Below are 22318 nucleotides of genomic sequence, written 5' to 3'. Positions count from 1 at the left end.
CGTTCGGGACTAACTAAAAGTGAGAGTTTGTTGTAAGATTTACATTCCTGATATTTTTGTATTCCACTTTTTCATCATATTTGGGGGGGGATCTGAGTACATGAATGAAGAACGCATTTGATGTATTCATCTATATTCAAAAGACACGTGCGTTCTAATCTTTTGCGAGCGCCTACACTGCAAAAAGTCAGTGTTCAAAAACAAGAAAAAATAAATCAAATAAAATAAGGGGTATTTTATTTGAACTAAGCAAAATTATCTGCCAATAGAACAAGAAAATTCGGCTTGTCAAGACTTTCCAAAACAAGTAAAATTAGCTAACCTCAATGAACCCAAAAACACCTTAAAATAAGTATATTCTCACTAATAACAAGTGCACTTTTCTTGGTAGAAAAAAAAAATTGACCTTTTTGCTCAATATGTTGAAAAATACTCTTAAATTAAGCAAATGCTAGTGCCATTATCTTGACATAACGATATGCGCTCGGCATCATGATTTTTTTTGTTCATGCTTGAAGTAAGAAATTATTACTTTAAAAAAGTATTTTTATACTTGTGAGTAGGGGGTGTAACGGTACGTGTATTTGTATTGAACCGTTTCGGTATGGGGGTTTCGGTTCGGTCCGGAGGTGTACCGAACGAGTTTCCACACGAACATATGAAGTAACCGCCTAAGCTAAAGTCTTAACAAGCTGCTCCGGGGTATTTCTGCCTCTTCTCTGTCCGTACTCTACACAGCACCCAGCATTGTCCCGCCCACACAACCATCTGATTGGTTACAAACAGAGCGGTAACAGCCAATCAGCAGTGCGTATTCAGAGCGCATGTAGTCAGTGCTTAGCGTTTAGCAGGTAATCATCAGGCTGCGGACTCTCCCCAAATGATAATAAACACCTCCCAGTCAACTACTAGTAACATCACTATGAGCCCGTTGACCTTCTAGAAACATAAAAGGCAGCTCAGCTCGCTCGCAGTCCTGGCTTGAGGTGAAGGCTAATTCGCTTTTAGCGTAACGTTAGCTCATTTTGCGGTGTGTGTGTGTGTGTGTTACGGACAGCAAAGCCCTGTCTGTCTGTTATTTCACTTGACCTTTTTCTGTGTTGATTGAGCTGTGTTGAAGCAGCAAAAAAGGACATTATGTTAAATGAAGAGTTTCTGTCTCTGATAGTTGATATAATAATGTAAGTGCATCATTAAGCCTACATGAACTCCATGGTTTTCAGGGATGAATAGTCTCTCCTATTGCTATTGTACTATTTTTTCAGCTATAGTTACATGAATCATTAGTAATGGAGCAGCCTAGTTTTGAATGGCAGGGTCCCTGCTATCACATGTTGATAAAAATATAACATTTACATCATAAAAATCAACTTCCCAAATGCTGTAATAAATTAAGCATGATGAGTTGACTTGAGACTGTTTAATGTTGCACTTTTTATGAGTAGAAGAAAAGTTTTGTCATTTTATTTAATCTGAGCAACAACTTGAGGCAGTTTAATGTTGATTAACGTGGGCAGAATTATTATAGTGTTCCCAATGTTAAAAGGATAAAGCCATTGTTTACAAATTTGGTAAATAAATAACCAAAAAATGTATATTTTGTTGTTTTCTTACTGTACCGAAAATGAACCGAACCGTGACCTCTAAACCGAGGTACGTACCGAACCGAAATTTTTGTGTACCGTTACACCCCTAGTTGTGAATGTTGATGACACAGCTTTGCAACAGTTGATATTCTAGTTTCAAGCATGTTTTACTCAATATAGCTCATCAAATCTCAGCTGTAATATCTTACTGAGATCATTTAGGAGCAAAACACTTAAAACAAGTAAAACACTCTAACATAAAATCTGCTTAGTGAGAAGAATTATCTTATCAGACAGAAAATAAGTGAATTTCACCCTTATTTGAGATATTTCATCTTACTTAGATGTCAGTTTTTGCAGTGTGCACGCTTCCTGCGGCCACCGTTTGAAGAACACAGGATGTAGATCCGGACATCTAACTGCTCACTAATGATGTTTATTTACAACAACAGAACACCGCCATAAAGTGGGTGGTACGGTACGTTCAGTCAGGCCTGGACCTAACCAATCTGGCGCCCTAGGCAAAATTTTAGGTGGCGCCCCCCCACATCGGCAGTGAAGTGTATATACTCACAAGAAACCGAATAGCTTTGTCTTTGACCTTTTTTTTTTACTTAAAGAAAGCAAATTAACATATTATATGAGAATGTTGTGTTATGATTATCTTTAACCGAATCACAGCAGTGCTCAAATTAAAAAACAGCATTCCCTCTCATGTGATATTGCTTAATTAACATTAATGATGTGCACTTTAACAACTAGGCTTACAACTATACCTAATATATAAAGGGGTGGAAAAGTGACTATTACCTGCAGGGCAAACATTAGCTAACGAGAAGGCAATAACAATGTCAACAAAAAACACCTGCTTAAAAGATCTAATACAAATGTCCCTGAGGAATGTAAGGTGGGAGTACTGTAATTACCTAACGTTACATTATTATTTTCCATAACAATTTAGCCCCCTCCACAATATTAACCCGACGTTAAAACAGAACTAGCTATTTATTGATTAGCAATTTCCGAATCATGTAACATTAGCTTAATGCTAAAAAAGCCAGGTTACTATCACATTCTGTAACAGACAAATAATTTCATGTAGGCTAACGTTACCTACCTGCTACCTCTGTCTTTTTCTCGTTCCTCCTCTTCTTTTCTCTTTTGTCTTCCCTGGGCACCTGACAGTTTTGGCCGTTTTGAAATCTTGTGTTGAAGGGAGGGAAGGGAGGGGGCGCACCGTGCGGGGGGAGGGGGGGCGTAATGTTGTAACAAATAATATTTCTATTAAATAGGCTTTACTTTGCATTTTAATTAACGTGGGATTATTTTTTGTATTTAGAAACAATAGTACCAACTTTTTATTTTATTTATTTATTTTTTCTCCAACATTTGTGGCACTGGCGTGGCGCCCCCTGATTGACGGCGCCGTTAGCATTTGCCTATACGGCCTATGCCACAGGCCGGCCCTGCGTTCAGTCATTTATTTTTTTTATTTTGTTTTTTATCACAGAGGGGAAGTTAAGTGTGATGACATGGCGACAGGATGTCATCAGGAAGAAGAGGAGAAAAGAGAAGAGGGTGGAGGCATGTGAGGAATTTCTGGCATTCCTGCCCTTCGCTCTAGGGACAACATGGCCAGACGACTCCTCCTGCTTCCTCCTCCAAGGCAACCCCACCCACCCCCACCCACCCCCACACACACACACGTTAGAAGAAGCTATAGCGAGCATCATTGGGGGTTGTGTTGACATGGCGGCGGGTGTGCTCGGCATTGTGAGGCCAGCCATTCAAAGGTTAATCCACTCATCAGGGAACGGAAGTGGCCATTCCAGAAAATTGACCTCTTTGCGTCTTGTCAATGGGACTTGATGTAATAATAGGCCGCACTTGCGTGTAGAATGTACAGTTAAACATGTTCTTAATCATACAGACAGACAAGTTAACCCCATCTCATTAAATGTCAAGTATGTAGTTTCTCTGCTGCTTTAATTATTATGACAACTACTGTTTGTTACTGGAACTGCACTGCAACAACTGAAATCTAAGTAAGATGAAATATCTCAAATAAGGGTGATATTTGTTTATTTTCTGTCTGATAAGATCATTCTTCTCACTAAGCAGATTTTATGTTAGGGCAGGGGTGTCAAACTCAAATACAGAGTGGGCCAACATTTGAAACTGAACAAAGCCGCGGGCCAAGGTTGAACATATTAACCTTTTAACAGGGACTTAAACAAGTTTTGCATTGAATATTGAACAAGAAAGCTTATATAACTTTATAGCATACTTGCCAACCTTGAGACCTCCAATATCGGGAGGTGGGGGGTAGGGGACTTGGTCTGGGGTGGGGGCGTGGTTATTTACAGCTAGAATTCACCAACTCGAGTATTTCATATATATATATGTATGAAATACTTGACATTCAGTGAATTCTAGCTATATATATATATTTTTTTAAATTTATTTTATTTACATAGAAAAAAACAAACAAACTTGAATTTCAGTGTTCCGTTGGCTATCCATTAGATGGCAGTATTGTCCTGTTTAACTTCTCCGTTCATTGGGCAGGCAAGCTGTTTATATTGTGGGAAAGCGGACGTAAGAACAGGCTGTCCCCACTCAGTCTCAGGTCCGCATTGAGCTGGAGGGGGCGTGGCCTCTAGCTCCGGCTGAATACCGGGGAGTTTGTCGGGAGAAAATCTCTGCCGGGAGGTTGTCGGGAGAGGCGCTGAATACCGGGATTCTCCCGCTAAAAACGGGAGGGTTGGCAAGTATGCTTTATAGTGACATGCAAAATCCAGTTTCAAATAATAATAATAATAATAATTAAAAAATATCAATGGCATATCAAATACAAATTAAATAAAAATTGAATGTCTCTTTTCTATTTGCAGCCTTCGGAGGTAAATATCAACATGAACTTTTTCCACAGGCTAATAAATTTGAAAATAAAATAATGAATAAATCAACCATTCAGGACTTTAAACTGCTCAGTTTGCAACACACTGATCTAATCTGATGTGCCCAAGCCAGATACCTGCCATCTTTTCTTGGATGCTAGTTCATTCATGTCGGGGCTCAGGCTTTGAGCTGAGGCAACCTTCATTATCCAACGAAGGTGTTCATCGGTCATTATATCTCATAGTCCACCCGGACCACAGTCTTGGGGGCGTGCCTTAAAGGCACTGCCTTTAACGTCCTCTACGAGCTGTCGTCACCTCCGCTTTTCATCCATTCTAACAACGTGCCGGCCCAGTCACAAGATATGTGCGGCTCCGTGCGTCGGTTGAGGTGGGTGGGGTTGGGGGGGGCAGGGTTTGGTGGTATACACAATATAATGCAGCCTGGAAGAGTTAGGGCTGCAAGGGGTTCTGGGTATTTGTTCTGTTGTGTTTATGTTGTGTTACGGTGCGGATGTTCTCCCGAAAAATGTTTGTCATTCTTGTTTGGTGTGGGTTCACAGTGTGGCGTATATTGTTGTTTATACGGCCACCCTCAGTGTAACCTGCATCGCTGTTGATCAAGTACTTGTGCAATTGTGTCAAAGTCATGACTTTTTTGTTCATGCTTGAAATAAGAAATGATTACTTTAAAAAAAGTAGTTTTATACTTGTGAGTGTTGATGACACAGCTTTGCAACACTTGATATTCTAGTTTCAAGCATGTTTTACTCAATATAGGTAATCAAATCTCAGCAACAAGCTGTAATATCTTACTGAGATCATTTAGGACCAAAACACTTAAAACAAGTAAAACACTCAAACATAAAATCTTATGTTTGGCCGCGCAAGTCCCGGGATGCCCAAAATGTCCATAACACACCCAGCCGAGTCCCACGAGGGAGGGGGGATAAAAGTTGGAAAAGTCGGCAAAAGTTCCAAAAATTTTAAAAATACCTACCCAGGTTCGAGTCCCACAAGTCCCGCCGCCGGCCGGCATGCCCAATATGTCCAAAACGCGCCCAGCAAAGTCCCACGGGAAGGGCGTGGAGAAAAGTGAGAAAAGTTGGTAAAATGTTCAAAAACACACCCGGGTTCGAGTGCCACAAGTCTTAAAACTTGTGGCACTCCAACCTGGGTAGGTATTTAAAACATTTTTGGGGACTTTTGTCGACTTTTCTCTTCAATTCCCGTGGGACTTTGCTGGGTGCGTTTTGGACATTTTTTGCATCCCGGGACTTGTGCGGCCGGCGGCGGGACTCGTGGGCCTGGAACCCGGGGAGGTATTTTGGACACAATTGGGACTTTTGACCATTTTGGCCACCTTTTCCCCTCTTCTTCCCCGCCTTCCTGTGCACCATTGCTGGGTGTGTTTTGGACATTTTTTGCATCCCGGGACTTGTGCGGCCGGCGGCGGGACTTGTGGGACTGGAACCTGGGTAGGTATTTTGAACATTTTTGGGGACTTTTGTCGACTTTTCTCTTCAATTCCCGTGGGACTTTGCTGGGTGCGTTTTGGACATTTTTTGCATCCTGGGACTTGCGCGGCCGGCGGCGGGACTTGTGGGACTCGAACCTGGGTAGGTATTTTGAACATTTTTGGGACTTTTGCCGACTTTTCCAACTTTTATCTCCCCTCCCCGTGGGACTTGGCTGGGTGTGTTATGGACATTTTGGGCATCCCGGGACTTGCGCGGCCGGCGGCGGGACTCGTGGGACTCGAACCTGTGTAGGTATTTTGAACATTTTTGGGGACTTTTGTCGACTTTTCTCTTCAATTCCCGTGGGACTTTGCTGGGTGCGTTTTGGACATTTTTTGCATCCCGGGACTTGTGCGGCCGGCGGCGGGACTCGTGGGACTGGAACCCGGGGAGGTATTTTGGACACAATTGGGACTTTTGACCATTTTGGCCACCTTTTCCCCTCTTCTTCCCCGCCTTCCTGTGCACCATTGCTGGGTGTGTTTTGGACATTTGGACAAAAATAGTTTCAAGCATGTTTTACTCAATATAGGTCATCAAATCTCAGCAACAAGCTGTAATATCTTACTGAGATCATTTGAGACCAAAACACTTAAAAGAAGTAAAACACTCTAACATAAAATCTTATGTATGGCCGTGCAAGTCCCGGGATGCCCAAAATGTCCATAACACACCCAGCCGAGTCCCACGAGGGAGGGGGAATAAAAGTTGGAAAAGTCGGCAAAAGTTCCAAAAATGTTAAAAATACCTACCCAGGTTCGAGTCCCACAAGTCCCGCCGCCGGCCGGGATGACCGAAATGTCCAAAACGCGCCCAGCAAAGTCCCACGGCAAACGCGTGGAGAAAAGTGAGAAAAGTTGTTAAAATGTTCAAAAACACACCCGGGTTCGAGTGTCACAAGTCTTAAAACTTGTGGCACTCCAACCTGGGTAGGTATTTAGAACATTTTTGGGACTGTTGCCGACTTTTCCAACTTTTATCTCCCCTCCCCGTGGGACTTGGCTGGGTGTGTTATGGACATTTTGGGCATCCCGGGACTTGCGCGGCCGGCGGCGGGACTTGTGGGACTCGAACCTGGGTAGGTATTTAGAACATTTTTGGGACTGTTGCCGACTTTTCCAACTTTTATCTCCCCTCCCCGTGGGACTTGGCTGGGTGTGTTATGGACATTTTGGGCATCCCGAGACTTGCGCGGCCGGCGGCTGGACTCGTGGGACTCGAACCTGGGTAGGTATTTTGAACATTTTTGGGGACTTTTGTCGACTTTTCTCTTCAATTCCCGTGGGACTTTGCTGGGTGCGTTTTGGACATTTTTTGCATCCCGGGACTTGTGCGGCCGGCGGCGGGACTCGTGGGACTGGAACCCGGGGAGGTATTTCTGACACAATTGGGACTTTTGACCATTTTGGCCACGTTTTCCCCTCTTCTTCCCCGCCTTCCTGTGCACCATTGCTGGGTGTGTTTTGGACATTGGGACAAAAATAGTTTCAAGCATGTTTTACTCAATATAGGTCATCAAATCTCAGCAACAAGCTGTAATATCTTACTGAGATCATTTAGGACCAAAACACTTAAAACAAGTAAAACACTCTAACATAAAATCTGCTTAGTGAGAAGAATTATCTTATCAGACAGAAAAGAAGCAAATATCACCCTTATTTGAGATATTTAATCTTACTTAGATTTCACTTTTTGCAGTGTGTTACCGCGGCACAGCCGCTGTATATAATCAGCGGGCCAGCTCTAGCGTTAATTTGATATCGCCTCAAGGGCCAAGTGAAATTACACGGTGGGCCAAATTTGACACCCATGTGTTAGAATGTTTTACTTGTTTTAAGTGTTTTGGTCCTAAATGATGTCAGTAAGATATTACAGCTGAGATTTAATGAGCTATATTGAGTAAAACATGCTTGAAACTAGAATATCAAGTGTTGCAAAGCTGTGTCATCAACACTCACAAGTATAAAACTACTTTTTTAAAGTAATCATTTCTTATTTCAAGCGTGAAATAAAAAAATCATGACTTTGACACAATTATGTCTCATAATTAAAACACATGACAGCCAAATGGACTTTATTGTTTTATTTTCAATGAAACAATAGAAAATAGGTACTCATATAGTAGTACAGTTAGTGAGAATATACAAACCCCGTTTCCATATGAGTTGGGAAATGGTGTTAGATGTAAATATAAACGGAATACAATGATTTGCAAATCCTTTTCAAGCCATATTCAGTTGAATATGCTACAAAGACAACATATTTGATGTTCAAACTCATAAACTTTTTTTTTTTTTTGCAAATAATAATTAACTTAGAATTTCATGGCTGCAACACGTGCCAAAGTAGTTGGGAAAGGGCATGTTCACCACTGTGTTACATGGCCTTTCCTTTTAACAACACTCAGTAAAGGTTTGGGAAGTGAGGAGACACATTTTTGAAGCTTCTCAGGTGGAATTCTTTCCCATTCTTGCTTGATGTACAGCTTAAGTTGTTCAACAGTCCGGGGGTCTCCCTTCTGCTATTTTAGGTGCCACACATTTTCAATGGGAGACAGGTCTGGACTACAGGCAGGCCAGTCTAGTACCCGCACTCTTTTACTATGAAGCCACGTTGATGTAACACGTGGCTTAGCATTGTCTTGCTGAAATAAGCAGAGGCGTCCATGGTAACGTTGCTTGGATGGCAACATATGTTGCTCCAAAAGCTGTATGTACCTTTCAGCATTAATGGCGCCTTCACAGATGTGTAAGTTACCCATGTCTTGGGCACTAATACACCCCCATACCATCACACATGCTGGCGTTTACACTTTGCGCCTATAACAACCCGGATGGTTCTTTTCCTCTTTGGTCCGGAGGACACGACGTCCACAGTTTCCAAAAACAATTTGAAATGTGGACTCGTCAGACCACAGAACACTTTTCCACTTGTGTATCAGTCCATCTTAGATGAGCTCAGGCCCAGCGAAGCCGACGGCGTTTCTGGGTGTTGTTGATAAACGGTTTTCGCCTTGCATAGGAGAGTTTTAACTTGCACTTACAGATGTAGCGACCGACTGTAGTTACTGACAGTGGGTTTCTGAAGTGTTCCTGAGCCCATGTGGTGATATCCTTTACACACTGATGTGGCTTGTTGATGCAGTACAGCCTGAGGGATGGAAGGTCACGGGCTTAGCTGCTTACGTGCAGTGATTTCTCCACATTCTCTGAACCCTTTGATGATATTACGGAGCGTAGATGGTGAAATCCCTAAATTCCTTGCAATAGCTGCTTGAGAAAGGTTTTTCTAAAACTGTTCAACAATTTGCTCAGGCATTTGTTGACAAAGTGGTGACCCTCGCCCCATCCTTGTTTGTGAATGACTGAGCATTTCATGGAATCTACTTTTATACCCAATCATGGCACCCACCTGTTCCCAATTAGCCTGTTCACCTGTGGGATGTTCCAAATAAGTGTTTGATGAGCATTCCTCAACTTTATCAGTATTTATTGCCACCTTTCCCAACTTCTTTGTCACGTGTTGCTGCCATCAAATTCTAAAGTTAATGATTATTTGCAACAAAAAATATGTTTATCAGTTTTCACATAAAATATGTTGTTTTTATAGCATATTCAACTGAATATGGGTTGAAAATGATTTGCAAATCATTGTATTCCGTTTATATTTACATCTAACACAATTTCCCAACTCATATGGAAACAGGGTTTGTACTTATTTTAAGGTATGTTGGGGGTTCATTGAGGTTAGCTAATTTTACTTGTTTTGGAAAGTCACATTTTCTTGTTGTATTGGCAGATCATTTTGCTTAGTTCAAGTAAAATACACCTAATATTTGTTTTTTTTGTTTTTTCTTGTTTTTGAACACTGTCTTTTTGCAGTGTACGTGCAAATCTCCTATCGTCTGGTTGTTTGGATTAGTGCAGTTCTAAACCAGAACGTGGCTGCTATATTGCTGCTGTCCTGTGTGAAAGGCAAGGTAATGTGCTTGTCATTTTTTAGAAAGCGCTGGCAGGGATGAAGAGGATTGTGCCGAACCAGGAAGAAGGCTTCTTGTGTCACCTTCCCACGGAGGTTAAAATGGGAGACCGGGAGGGGGGTGGGGGGTTGGGGGGGGGGGGGGGTGTTGTCCAGCGGTCTCGGTGCACATTTTATCCCCGTGGGAAATCCACAGTGGTGACATATTAAACTGTCGTCACACCAACAAACAAACACTTGACACTGTTACCGCTCATCGTTAAGGAATGTTGGCAACGGGCTCGTTTTGAATTTCCAACCGGGGTGCACAAAAGGTTTTTATTTTGGAACATTTGGTTAATTCATCACGTGGGAGACAAAATAGCCCTTTATAGATATTCTCACGAGTGATTCATGGAAACATACAAAAGAAAAACCCCACTTCCTTATTATGTTCCTATTAAATGCTAGTTTCAATGTTGTCATTTCAAAACACACCTCCCCCGCTTGTTCAGCCCCCCCCCTGGCCCCCGGCCCCTGGCCCCCGGCCCCCGGCCCCCTGACACTGTTTACAGCGGATTTGCATTGGCACCCAGGTTAGGGACGTATTGTTGTTGCCGTGACAGCGCTGGGGTTTTTCCCACCAACTTCCTCTTCTCCTCCGCTCAAATGAAAACACGCTGATGTCATGACCCACAAATGACTGCTTCTGTGGGAAACCCCATATCAGGAAGTCCATATTCTGTTCCTCCCCCCTCCTTGATTGTTATAACAGAGTTTCTTTAGTAAAAAAAAAAAAAAAAAAAAAAAAGCTCTTCTGATTGGGTTTCCACACACTCAATACTGTGAACCTGCTGAACCCCTAAATAAAGTTAAGTTTAAGTTAAAGTGCCCATGATAGTCACACACACACTAGGTGTGGCGAAATTATTCTCTGCATTTGACCCGTCACCCTTGTTCGCCCCCTGGGAGGTGAGGGGAGCAGTGAGCAGCGGCGAGGGCCGCGCCCGGGAATCATTTTTGGTGATTTAAGTTAAAGTTAAAGTACCAATGATTGTCACACACACACTAAGTGTGGTGAAGTTTGTCCTCTGCATTTGACCCATCCCCTTGTTCACCCCCTGGGAGGTGAGGGGAGCAGTGGGCAGCAGCGGTGCCACGCCCGGGGATAATTTTGGTGATTTAACCCCCAATTCCAACCCTTGATGCTGAGTGCCAAGCAGGGAGGTAATGGGTCCCATTTTTTATAGTCTTTGGTATGACTCGGCCGGGGTTTGACCCCCAATTCCAACCCTTCGCTGCAAAAAGTCAGTGTTCAAAAGCAATGAAAAAAAATTTAAAAAATGAGGGGTATTTTACTTGAACTAAGCAAAATTATCTGCCAATAGAAAAAAAAAATTCGGCTTGTCAAGACTTTCCAAAACAAGTAAAATTATCTAACCTCAATGAACCCAAAATACCTTAAAATAAGTATATTCTCGCACTTTTCTTGATAGAAAAAACAAATATAAGACCTTTTTTTCCCAATATGTTGAAAAATATTCTTAAATTAAGTAAATGCTAGTGCCATTATCTTGACATAATGATATGCGCTCGGCATTACATTTCTTGAAACCAGCAAACTTATACTAAAAACTAATTTATTGTTCTTAATGGAAAGGCAACAAGGCAAGCGCTTGTTACTCTCGGGGTCTCCTAGCCGCTCAGGCTAAATCATATTGTCTAAAAATGCATTTTTCCATGGATAACATGACATCATCGCATCAAGTGCGTGCTCTTTCAGTCAATTAGCGCGCATATTTACAGCCCGGCCCCCGGCCAAATTTGTTTTTGTTGTAATTTTGAAGAATATATCTGAATGTGCATCAACTCTTTCTGTTCAAAATTGTTTGAAATGTCACATGTAGTTTACTGCACTGTACATATTTTCTATTGTTATGTTATGTTATGTTATGTTATTTTCATTTATTATGCGCCCCCCAACCAACTGTTACATCAGCCCGGGGCGCAGCCCGACTGGAGAAACAAAACAAAAAAAAAAAAAAAAAAAAAAAACAGAAACAGAGACTGAGACACACAAAGGAATCTAAACTAAACATTTAAGACTCACAATGAAAACATAGATTAAAAGTCATCTGCGGTAAAAAGGTGAGTTTTAAGCCGTGCTCTAAAAGAGTCCAGAGTGGTGGCGGACTTAATACTCAGGGGGAGCTTATTCCACAACCTAGGTGCCATCACTGAGAAAGCACGGTCTCCCCTTGTCACTAGGTTTGACCGTGGGACCTTCAGGGTCATCTGGTTGTCTGATCTAAGGCAACGACCCAGCCTGGAGCTGGTGGGTTGGTCCAGGAGATCTTTAATATAAGCTGGGGCGAGACCATTGAGCGCTTTGAAGACGAACATGACGATCTTAAATTTCACTCTACGCTTCACTGGGAGCCAGTGAAGGGAGGAGAGGATGGGAGAAATATGTTCCCTCATTTTTGCGCCTGTCACCAGCCTGGCAGCCGCATTTTGTACTAGCTGCATGCTATGGATGGTCTTGTTGGTGACCCCAGCATAAAGGGCATTTGTTTCATTTGAAAATAAAACAGCAAAGTCCATTTGGCTGTCATCTGTTTTAATTATGAGACACAATTGTGTCAAAGTCATGATTTTTTTTTCATGCTTGAAATAAGAAATTATTCCTTTAAAAAAGTAGTTTTATACTTGTGAGTGTTGATGACACAGCTTTGCAACAGTTGATATTCTAGTTTCAAGCATGTTTTACTCAATATAGCTCATCAAATCTCAGCTGTAATATCTTACTGAGATCATTTAGGACCAAAACCCTTAAAACAAGTAAAACACTCTAACATAAAATCTGCTTAGTGAGAAGAATTATATTATCAGACAGAAAATAAGCAAATATCAGCTTAACCTATTGATACTATAACAATCTACAAGGTTAATGTAGGTTGCTTCTCTTTCTTCCTCTCCATTTTTCTGCATTCTTTCATATCTCAAGTTATCATTACAGTACGTATATGTATTGTTGCATTTGAACAACTGTATTGTTGATAATAAAGGTAAAGTATTGGTATTGTTCATTATCAATAGCGCTATTTCACGATTGTGTCAAAGTCATGATTTTTTTTTTATGCTTGAAATAAGAAATGATTCCTTTAAAAAAGTAGTTTTATACTTGTGAGTGTTGATGACACAGCTTTGCAACACTTGATATTCTAGTTTCAAGCATGTTTTACTCAATATAGCTCATCAAATCTCAGCTGTAATATCTTACTGAGATCATTTAGGACCAAAACCCTTAAAACAAGTAAAACACTCTAACATAAAATCTGATTAGTGAGAAAATTTATATTATCAGACAGAAAATAAGCAAATATCAGCCTTATTTGAGATATTAAATCTTACTTAGATTTCAGTTTTTGCAGTGTATGCATGCTTCCTACTAGAGCTGCAACGATTAGTCGGCATAATCAATAAAGTCGACAGCTAAAAATGGTCGACCAGTGGTGTGCCGTTAGGGCCAGCAAGGTCTTCTCTGCTGGCCTAAAATAAATCATGGTCATAGATTAATAAAAGTTAATTTTAATCTACTTCCCATAAAGTATTCATCATATTCTCTTCATGTCTTATTAGGCTTTAGTGTTGCTTGTTTTTATGTTAGCGCTTTTATCCAATCAGAATCCAGCTAGCTTGTTGCCAGCGCTGTGTGAATTCTGCCGTTGATAGGCAGTTGCGATAGCCAATCAGATCACGAGTTGTTGACAGTAGCCCATCTAGGTAGCCTTACGCTAAACGCGACTGTGATTGGATCTTCACTTGTCACTCCCAAGTGAGAGTCCGATCTCAAGTTGTAATTTGCAAAAAGCAGGAAGGGGCACCGGAGCCATACCCGGCCAACGAAGAAATCATCGGTTCTCAGTCATTTTTTTTAATTAATTTTTTTCCAAACAATTAAAATTTTCTTTACAATTATTTAAATTTTGACAGTACCACATAAGTTATGTTTTAAATGCTGATGCGGGTTCATTGATTTTCAAATGTGCCGAAAAGTAGCCTGTTTTGTGCATTGTTGAGGTGATTCAATATCCAGTAGTGCAGAAGTGTGTTTCTGTGTAGTATTTTGGTTTTGTGGTGACATAAATTATGATATTTTGAGGGGTATTTATTTAAGTCGGGCTAAGTAGGACATCACTGAAAGCCTAAATGGGAAACCCTCTGTTGTCGACAAATATTTGTTATTGTTGACGAGTCACTTACTAGAATAGTTTATGAAAAGCAGTTCAAATTAAAGCTGCAAGCAGCGTTGGTCGGGCCCGCATATTTGGCAGGTGCTAGTCCTAAGTGTCTAAAAACTTTTGTCTACTGTTAGTCCTAAGTGTCCCAATACTTTTGTTGACATCAGCGCAGTGGTACAGTGGTTCTATTAAGGCTCGTAAAATCACAGCAGCATTATCAGCGCAGCGGTTCTTTGAAGGCTCATAAAATCAAAACCGTAGCACTTATCAAAACTCTGAGTATCCGTCAATCAGAAGGGTTCAATCTCTCTCCTGTAGTAGTTTGAAGCCGAAACGACAAACGCGCTCAGAGTAGATAATGTAATATTGGGATAAGGTAAACATCTGTTCAGTATTTCAACATAAAAGTGTTTAATTGTGAGGCATTAAGAGCCACAAAACGGGTCCATCAGACCCACAAACGCTGGCTGAGTAACAACAACATGAACATTACACAAGGGTTAAAAGACGTAAATCCACATTTGCACATGTTCAGCAGATCAGCTTTGCGAGTGGTATCAGGTTTGCACGTGCTTTAGTGCGAGCACACCTTTAGTAAATCAGGCTCTGTGTATGGAAATAACAGTTTGCTGCTAGCCAGTGACTTTTGGGATTGGCATTGGCCGATTACGGACTCTTTCAGAAAATTTGGCCAATACCAATCGGTGGCTGAATGATCGGCACATCTCTGTCTAATTAAGCTCGAGAATAAAGGATTTAGTCAATCTGAAACAACGTATCTTCCCAAGCAGGTCGAACAACGGAATATTGACAAATGACACACTACCCTATTCATAGAATACTACCAGATCCCCTCTGTCAACAGTGTGATTACTAGCAGGAATTGTGGGGGCTGGGGGATCAAGCAGGAGGTCTTATTTCCCGGGATCTCAACTCCCCGTAAGGAGAGGTCTGGTTGTAACAGCAGCCGCACCATAGCAAACACCCGGAGCCCCTGAATGCAGCGTTTTTACTCGCAGATTACAGTTTGTACAACAAATTTAGCCATAAACAAAGCTTCAGTAACTGAAGACCTAATTGAGACAAGTGGGGATCATTTCCTGGAAGAGCGGTATGAGTGGCGCTGGACAGGTATGCCGCCGACCTATAACCCCAGAGCGGGCCTGTGCTGACATGAAAGTTGACCCGTGGTGACCTGTGGGGTGCTCTCCGGGCTCTTTGCCGTGCATGCTTCCCCACAAAGGCCACACTTTGATGTCCCCCAGAGCGCTTTTCCCATGGCCCTCACTGGTCAAGACTCTTCAGGATCAGGAGGAAAAGGGGGAGGGTGAGGGGCTACCTGGGGAGAGGTCAGGCCACACCGGCGGCTACCCACCGCACACAGCCATTCCTTTTTCCTCCGTGGCACCTCTAAAAATAACTAACCCCGCAACCTCTTACCTCATCCAGAATCCCCCCCTTGTAACGCTCGCCCGCAAACTTTCACACATGGGGACGCCTTCCTTATTTGGAAGCTGTTAAAACGACTTGGCAGCTAATTCCGAAGCCCGGCGGATAATATTTCAGACGTTGCGTGTGTTTATTTGTGTGCGCTAAAGTGCGTCAGCGCGCAAGGAGGTCGGGTTCGCAGCTTCCAATGGCGCTCCGTGGCCCAGTGGGCAGCTGCCGACAATAACTCTCCCTCTCTCTCTCTCTCTCTCTCCGCAGGGATCCCTGGGCGGTGAGATCAGTGCTGGGAGAGGATGAGGAATCACTCAGGGATGTCTTTAACTGACACCACACCCGGACCAGAATAGTTTGAAGGATTAGTATGTATACATCAGGGGTCACCAACGCGGTGCCCGCGGGCACCAGGTCGCCCGTAAGGACCAGATGAGTAGCCCGCTGGCCTGTTCTAAAAATAGCTCAAATAGCAGCACTTACCAGTGAGCTGCCTCTATTTTTTAAATTGTATTTATTTACTAGCAAGCTGGTCTCGCTTTGCTCGACATTTTTAATTCTAAGAGAGACAAAACTCAAATAGAATTTGAAAATCCAAGAAAATATTTTAAAGACTTGGTCTTCACTTGTTTAAATAAATTCATTATTATTTTTTTACTTTGCTTCTTATAACTTTCAGAAAGACAATTTTAGAGAAAAAAAAATACAACCTTAAAAATGATTTTAGGATTTTTAAACACATATACCTTTTTACCTTTTAGATTCCTTCCTCTTCTTTCCTGACAATTTAAATCAATGTTCAAGTAAATTTATTTTTTATTGTAAAGAATAATAAATACATTTTAATTTAATTCTTCATTTTTGCTTCTGTTTTTTCGATGAAGAATATTTGTGAAATATTTCTTCAAACTTATTATGATTAAAATTCAAAAAAAATTATTCTGGCAAATCTAGAAAATCTGTAGAATCAAATTTAAATCTTATTTCAAAGTCTTTTGAATTTCTTTTAAAAAAAAAAAATGTGTTCTGGAAAATCTAGAAGAAATAATGATTTGTCTTTGTTAGAAATATAGCTTGGTCCAATTTGTTATATATTCTAACAACGTGCAGATTGAATTTTAACCTATTTAAAACATGTCATCAAAATTTTAAAATTAATCTTAATCAGGAAAAATTACTAATGATGTTCCATAAATTATTTTTTTAATTTTTTCAAAAAGATTCGAATTAGCTAGTTTTTCTCTTCTTTTTTTCGGTTGAATTTTGAATTTTAAAGATTCGAAATTGAAAATAAACTATGTTTCAAAATGTAATTGTCATTTTTTTCGTGTTTTCTCCTCTTTTAAACCATTCAATTAAGTGTAAATATCATTAATTATTAATAATAACATAGAGTTAAAGGTAAATTGAGCAAATTGGCTATTTCTGGCAATTTATTGAAGTGTGTATCAAACTGGTAGCCCTTCGCATTAATCACTACCCAAGAAGTAGCTCTTGCTTTCAAAAAGGTTGCTGACTCCTGGTATACATGCACTCTTTAGTCCAGGGGTGTCCAAAGTGCGGCCCGCAGCTAATTGTTTAGCGGCCCGCCACACATTCTGGAAATGCTATTGCAAAAATAAAAAAGAACATTAAAAAAAAGTGGAATGAGGTGAAATCTAACGAGGAAAAAGTTGCAACGTTGACGCAAAAGCTGCCATGAAGGCTGTTTTTTTTTTCTTTTGTCTTTATTTCTTTTTCTTTTTTTGCCTATACTCCAAAAAAAAAAAATTATGACAAAAAAATCCATGTTATAATGAATTATTTTCAGGGCTCCAATTACTTCAAATATTTCACTTTAAAATGTTTTATGTGGTAAATATTGCATATATTGTGTAGTAGCCGTATAAAAACATCAAAGTTTTCTTTGACAAAAGCGCATAAAACAAACAAAATAATAGTTCCAGCATAAAATGGACAGATATATCTGAAGTTGATCTCGTAACTTAAGTGTTGAAAGTAAAAGAAAAACCTAATAAAATGTATCACTTTATGAGTGGGGCACCTTTTGGATCCCAAATATATTTAGTGGTATTTTATTTATCTTTTCACTGTGATTACTCAAAACTATTAAAGAATTGAAATCAATGGTGTCCTGCATTATTGATCTTTTAGGGCTCTAATTACTAAATACTGCATATTTCAGTTTTACTATAAAAAAACAAAGTTTTTTTTTTAAGGAAAAGCCATAAAATCTTATTTTTTTAATGTTGTATTACTTTATATCAACTTGAAGTTATTATAGAGATTTATTGTAAGTGTTAAATAATTTTAAGAAAAATTATAATTTCACTTATTTTTAACATTTTAATGACTGAGACCCTTTATGGTCCCCGGGACCCCTAAAGGTAAAATAAATTTTAAAAAATCCATATATTTTGTTATGGTTTGAAAATGAAAAATATCAAAATGGCGCCCACATGCTTTAATTTTTCCGGGTGCGGCCCTCAGTGGAAAAAGTTTGGACACCCCTGCCTTAGTCAATCTACACTAGCTTCCAAAAAGCAAGTACACTCCCAAACCCCCGTTATAATATATCTTCCCAGGGGACAAATACTGTAGAAAGTCGACTTGGATGTACTTTAGAGTAGTCAGGGTGCATCTTGTGTATCAGCATAAATAGCTGGCGACACAAACAGGTAGTGATAGAATTGCGCCTTGTCTACAGTTGGTGTTTGCGGTAGTGAGCGGTTTGGGGGCTGCACGAGTGCTGCAGGGCACAAGGGAGCTGCGGTCCATTGAAGGGAAACCTGAATTCCGATACATCCGGTGACATTCCGAAGCGGCTCCCTTGGGAAACTGGACCGCATGGCAGTTTGATGAGCATGATAACGAGCCCAAACACGTGTCATGCTGATAGTTGGATGCCTCAACTACCAAAGGTGGGGCTATCCCCTTCCTTAGCCTCCAGTTTTATTTTTATTTTTTAAATACAAGGCCTGCAGATATTTATTATTTTAGTAATTGAGTAATCTGTCGATTAGTTTGTTTGATTGATCGAGTAATCAGATAAAAAAGACTATTGCCTGAGTGTGTATTTTAGGCAAAATAGTTCAAATAAACAGATTATTTTTGCTAATAAAATGCACATTATCCTAATTGAAATGACTATGTGTGTGCGCCGGACATTCCCAAATAATTGTTTTAGATCTTTAAAGGCCTACTGAAATGAATTGTTTTTATTCAAACGGGGATAGCAGATCTATTCTATGTGTCATACTTGATCATTTCGCCATATTGCCATATTTTTGCTGAAAGGATTTAGTATAGAACAACGACGATAAAGTTCGCAACTTTTGGTATCTGATAAAAAAAGGCTTGCCCCTACCGGAAGTAGCGTGACGTAGTCAGTTGAACATTCCCGCAAAGTTCCCTATTGTTTACAATGATGGCCGCCAGAAGTGAGAGCGATTCGGACCGAGAAAGCGACGATTTCCCCATTAATTTGAGCGAGGATGAAAGATTTGTGGATGAGGAAAGTGCAAGTGAAGGACTAGTGGGGAGTGGAAGCGATTCAGATAGGGAAGATGCTGTGAGAGGCGGGGGTGACCTGATATTCAGCTGGGAATGACTACAACAGTAAATAAACACAAGACATATATATACTCTATTAGCCACAACACAACCAGGCTTATATTTAATATGCCACAAATTAATCCCGCATAAAAACACCTTGGTGCTTGTTATGCTAGCTCCTAGTTCCTAGCTACTAGCTCCCGTCCATATAACCCGCCAATACAATTCAAACACCTGCACAACACACTCACTCAGTCCAAAGGACCGTTCACCTAACCCAATGTTCATAAAGCTTATATATTTAACCAAAGTTACATACGTGACACGCACGTACGGGCAAGCGATCAAATGTTTGGAAGCGCAGCTGCGTACTCACGGTATCGCGTCTGCGTCTGTGTATCCAAATCAAAGTCCCCCTGGTAAGAGTCTCTGTTGTCTGAGTTCTTCGATCTTGACTGCATCTTTCAGGAATGTAAACAATGAAACACCGGCTTTGTTGTGTTGCTGACTTCCCTCGCAAAATACTCCGCATCGCACCGACAACTTTCTTCTTTGCTTGCTCAGCTTCTTTCTCCATAATGCAATGAACAAATTGCAACAGATTCACCAACACAGATGTCCAGAATACTGTGGAATAATGAGATGAAAACAGAGCTATTTCATATTGGCTTCAATGGGGGAGCCATACCTCTGTTTCACTGGCTACGTCACGCGCATACGTCATCATACATAGACGTTTTCAACCGGAAGTTTAGCGGGAAATTTAAAATGGCACTTTATAAGTGTATATATATAATACACTGATCCCACCTACAACTGTCTTCTTTGCAGCCTTCATTGTTCATTAAAAAAATTGCAAAAGATGTCCAGAATACTGTGGAATTATGAAATGAAAACAGAGCTTTTTGTATAGGATTCTACGGGGTACCATAACTTCCGTTACTCGGACTTCGTCACGCGCATACGTCATCATACCGCGATGTTTCAGCCGGATATTTCCCGGGAATTTTAAAATGTCACTTTATAAGTTAACCCGGCCGTATTGGCATGTGTTGCAAGGTTAACATTTCATCATTGATATATAAACTATCAGACTGCGTGGTCGCTAGTAGTGGCTTTCAGTAGGCCTTTAAGATGGAAAGTGTAGCTGCCATTATGATGTGCAGTGATGTTTTCTAATGACCGTAAGTCTTCAACTATGGAAAGTGTAGCTGCCATTATGATGTGCAGTGATGTTTTCTAATGACCGTAAGTCTTCAACTATACAAAGTATTTCAATGGTTGGAATCTGCTGTTTTGCATGACATACTAGTTACTATGGTCATCAAATTAGTTACTATGGTCATTTAATTAGTTACTATTGTGATTTAGGGCAATATAAATAAACATTGATTGATTGATTGATTGATACTATGGTAATCTAAGTCACAGCACTACTAGCGACCACGCAGTCTGATAGTTTATATATCAATAATGAAATCTTAACATTGCAACACATGCCAATACGGCCGGGTTAACTTATAAAGTGACATTTTAAAATTCCCGGAAAATATCCGGCTGAAACATCGCGGTATGATGACGTATGCGCGTGACGAAGTCCGAGTAACGGAAGTTATGGTACCCCGTAGAATCCTATACAAAAAGCTCTGTTTTCATTTCATAATTCCACAGTATTCTGGACATCTTTTGCAATTTTTTTAATGAACAATGAAGGCTGCAAAGAAGACAGTTGTAGGTGGGATCAGTGTATTAGCAGCGGACTACAGCAACACAACCAGGAGGACTTTGTTGGAGCGCTAGCCGCGCTAGCCGCCGACTTCACCTTGACTTCCTACGTCTCCGGGCCGCCAAACGCATCGGGTGAAGTCCTTCGTCCTTCTGCCGATCGCTGGAACGCAGGTGAGCACGGGTGTTGATGAGCAAATGAGGGCTGGCTGGCGTAGGTGGAGAGCTAATGTTTTTAGCATAGCTCTGTGCAGTCCGGTTGCTAAGTTAGCTTCAATGGCGTCGTTAGCACAGCATTGTTAACCTTCGCCAGCCTGGAAAGCATTAACCGTGTATTTACATGTCCACGGTTTAATAGTATTGTTGATTTTCTATCTATACTTCCCGTCAGGGGTTTATTTCTTTTGTTTCTATATGCAGTTAAAGCAAAATGCTATCACGTTAGCTCGTAGCTAAAGCATTTCGCCGATGTATTGTCGTGGAGATAAAAGGCACTGAATGTCCATTTCGCGTTCTCGACTCTCATTTTCAAGAGGATATAGTATCCCAGGTGGTTTAAAATACAAATCCGTGATCCACAATAGAAAAAGGAGAGAGTGTGGAATCCAATGAGCCAGCTTGTACCTAAGTTACGGTCAGAGCGAAAAAAGATACGTCCATCGCTGCCTCTCAAGTCCTTCACTGTAACGTTCCTCATCTACGAATCTTTCATCCTCGCTCAAATTAATGGGGTAATCATCACTTTCTCGCTCCGAATCTCTCTCGCTCCATTGTAAACAACGGGGAATTGTGATGAATACTAGCTCCTGTGACGTCACGCTACTTCCGCTACAGGCAAGGCTTTTTTTTATCAGCGACCAAAAGTTGTGAACTTTATCGTCGATTTTCTCTACTAAATCCTTTCAGCAAAAATATGGCAATATCGCGAAATGATCAAGTATGACACATAGAATGGATCTGCTATCCCCGTTTAAATTTAAAAAAAATCATTTCAGTAGGCCTTTAAGCAAGCTCCAAAACACGACATCTACTGCATTCCTGAGTACTAATCATCAAGTTAAAAGACATGATAGCCCCCAGAGGCCTCATTGTCTGGCCATCCAATCACATTAAATGACACGGGCAGGTTTTGTTTGTGAGGCTGCTCCTCCTGCTGAGCTGCAGGCCAGTATCACAACCCTCCCCTAATTATGGGAATAGTCTTTGTCAATCACTGTCAAGGCACACACACACACACACACACACGCACACACACACACACAACACGCATGAGCCACCTGGTGCTGGCCCGGTCCGTTTCTGCAGACCACGCCTTGCCCATCCCATTTCCAGGACGACGGAGCTGTCAGCGCAGATGATTTTTAGGGTGCTCTGAGCGCTGCAGGGGAGTG

The sequence above is a fragment of the Entelurus aequoreus genome, linkage group LG07 (assembly GCF_033978785.1).
Source record: "Entelurus aequoreus isolate RoL-2023_Sb linkage group LG07, RoL_Eaeq_v1.1, whole genome shotgun sequence".
NCBI lineage: Eukaryota > Metazoa > Chordata > Actinopteri > Syngnathiformes > Syngnathidae > Entelurus > Entelurus aequoreus.
This window is presented reverse-complemented; position numbering follows the sequence as displayed.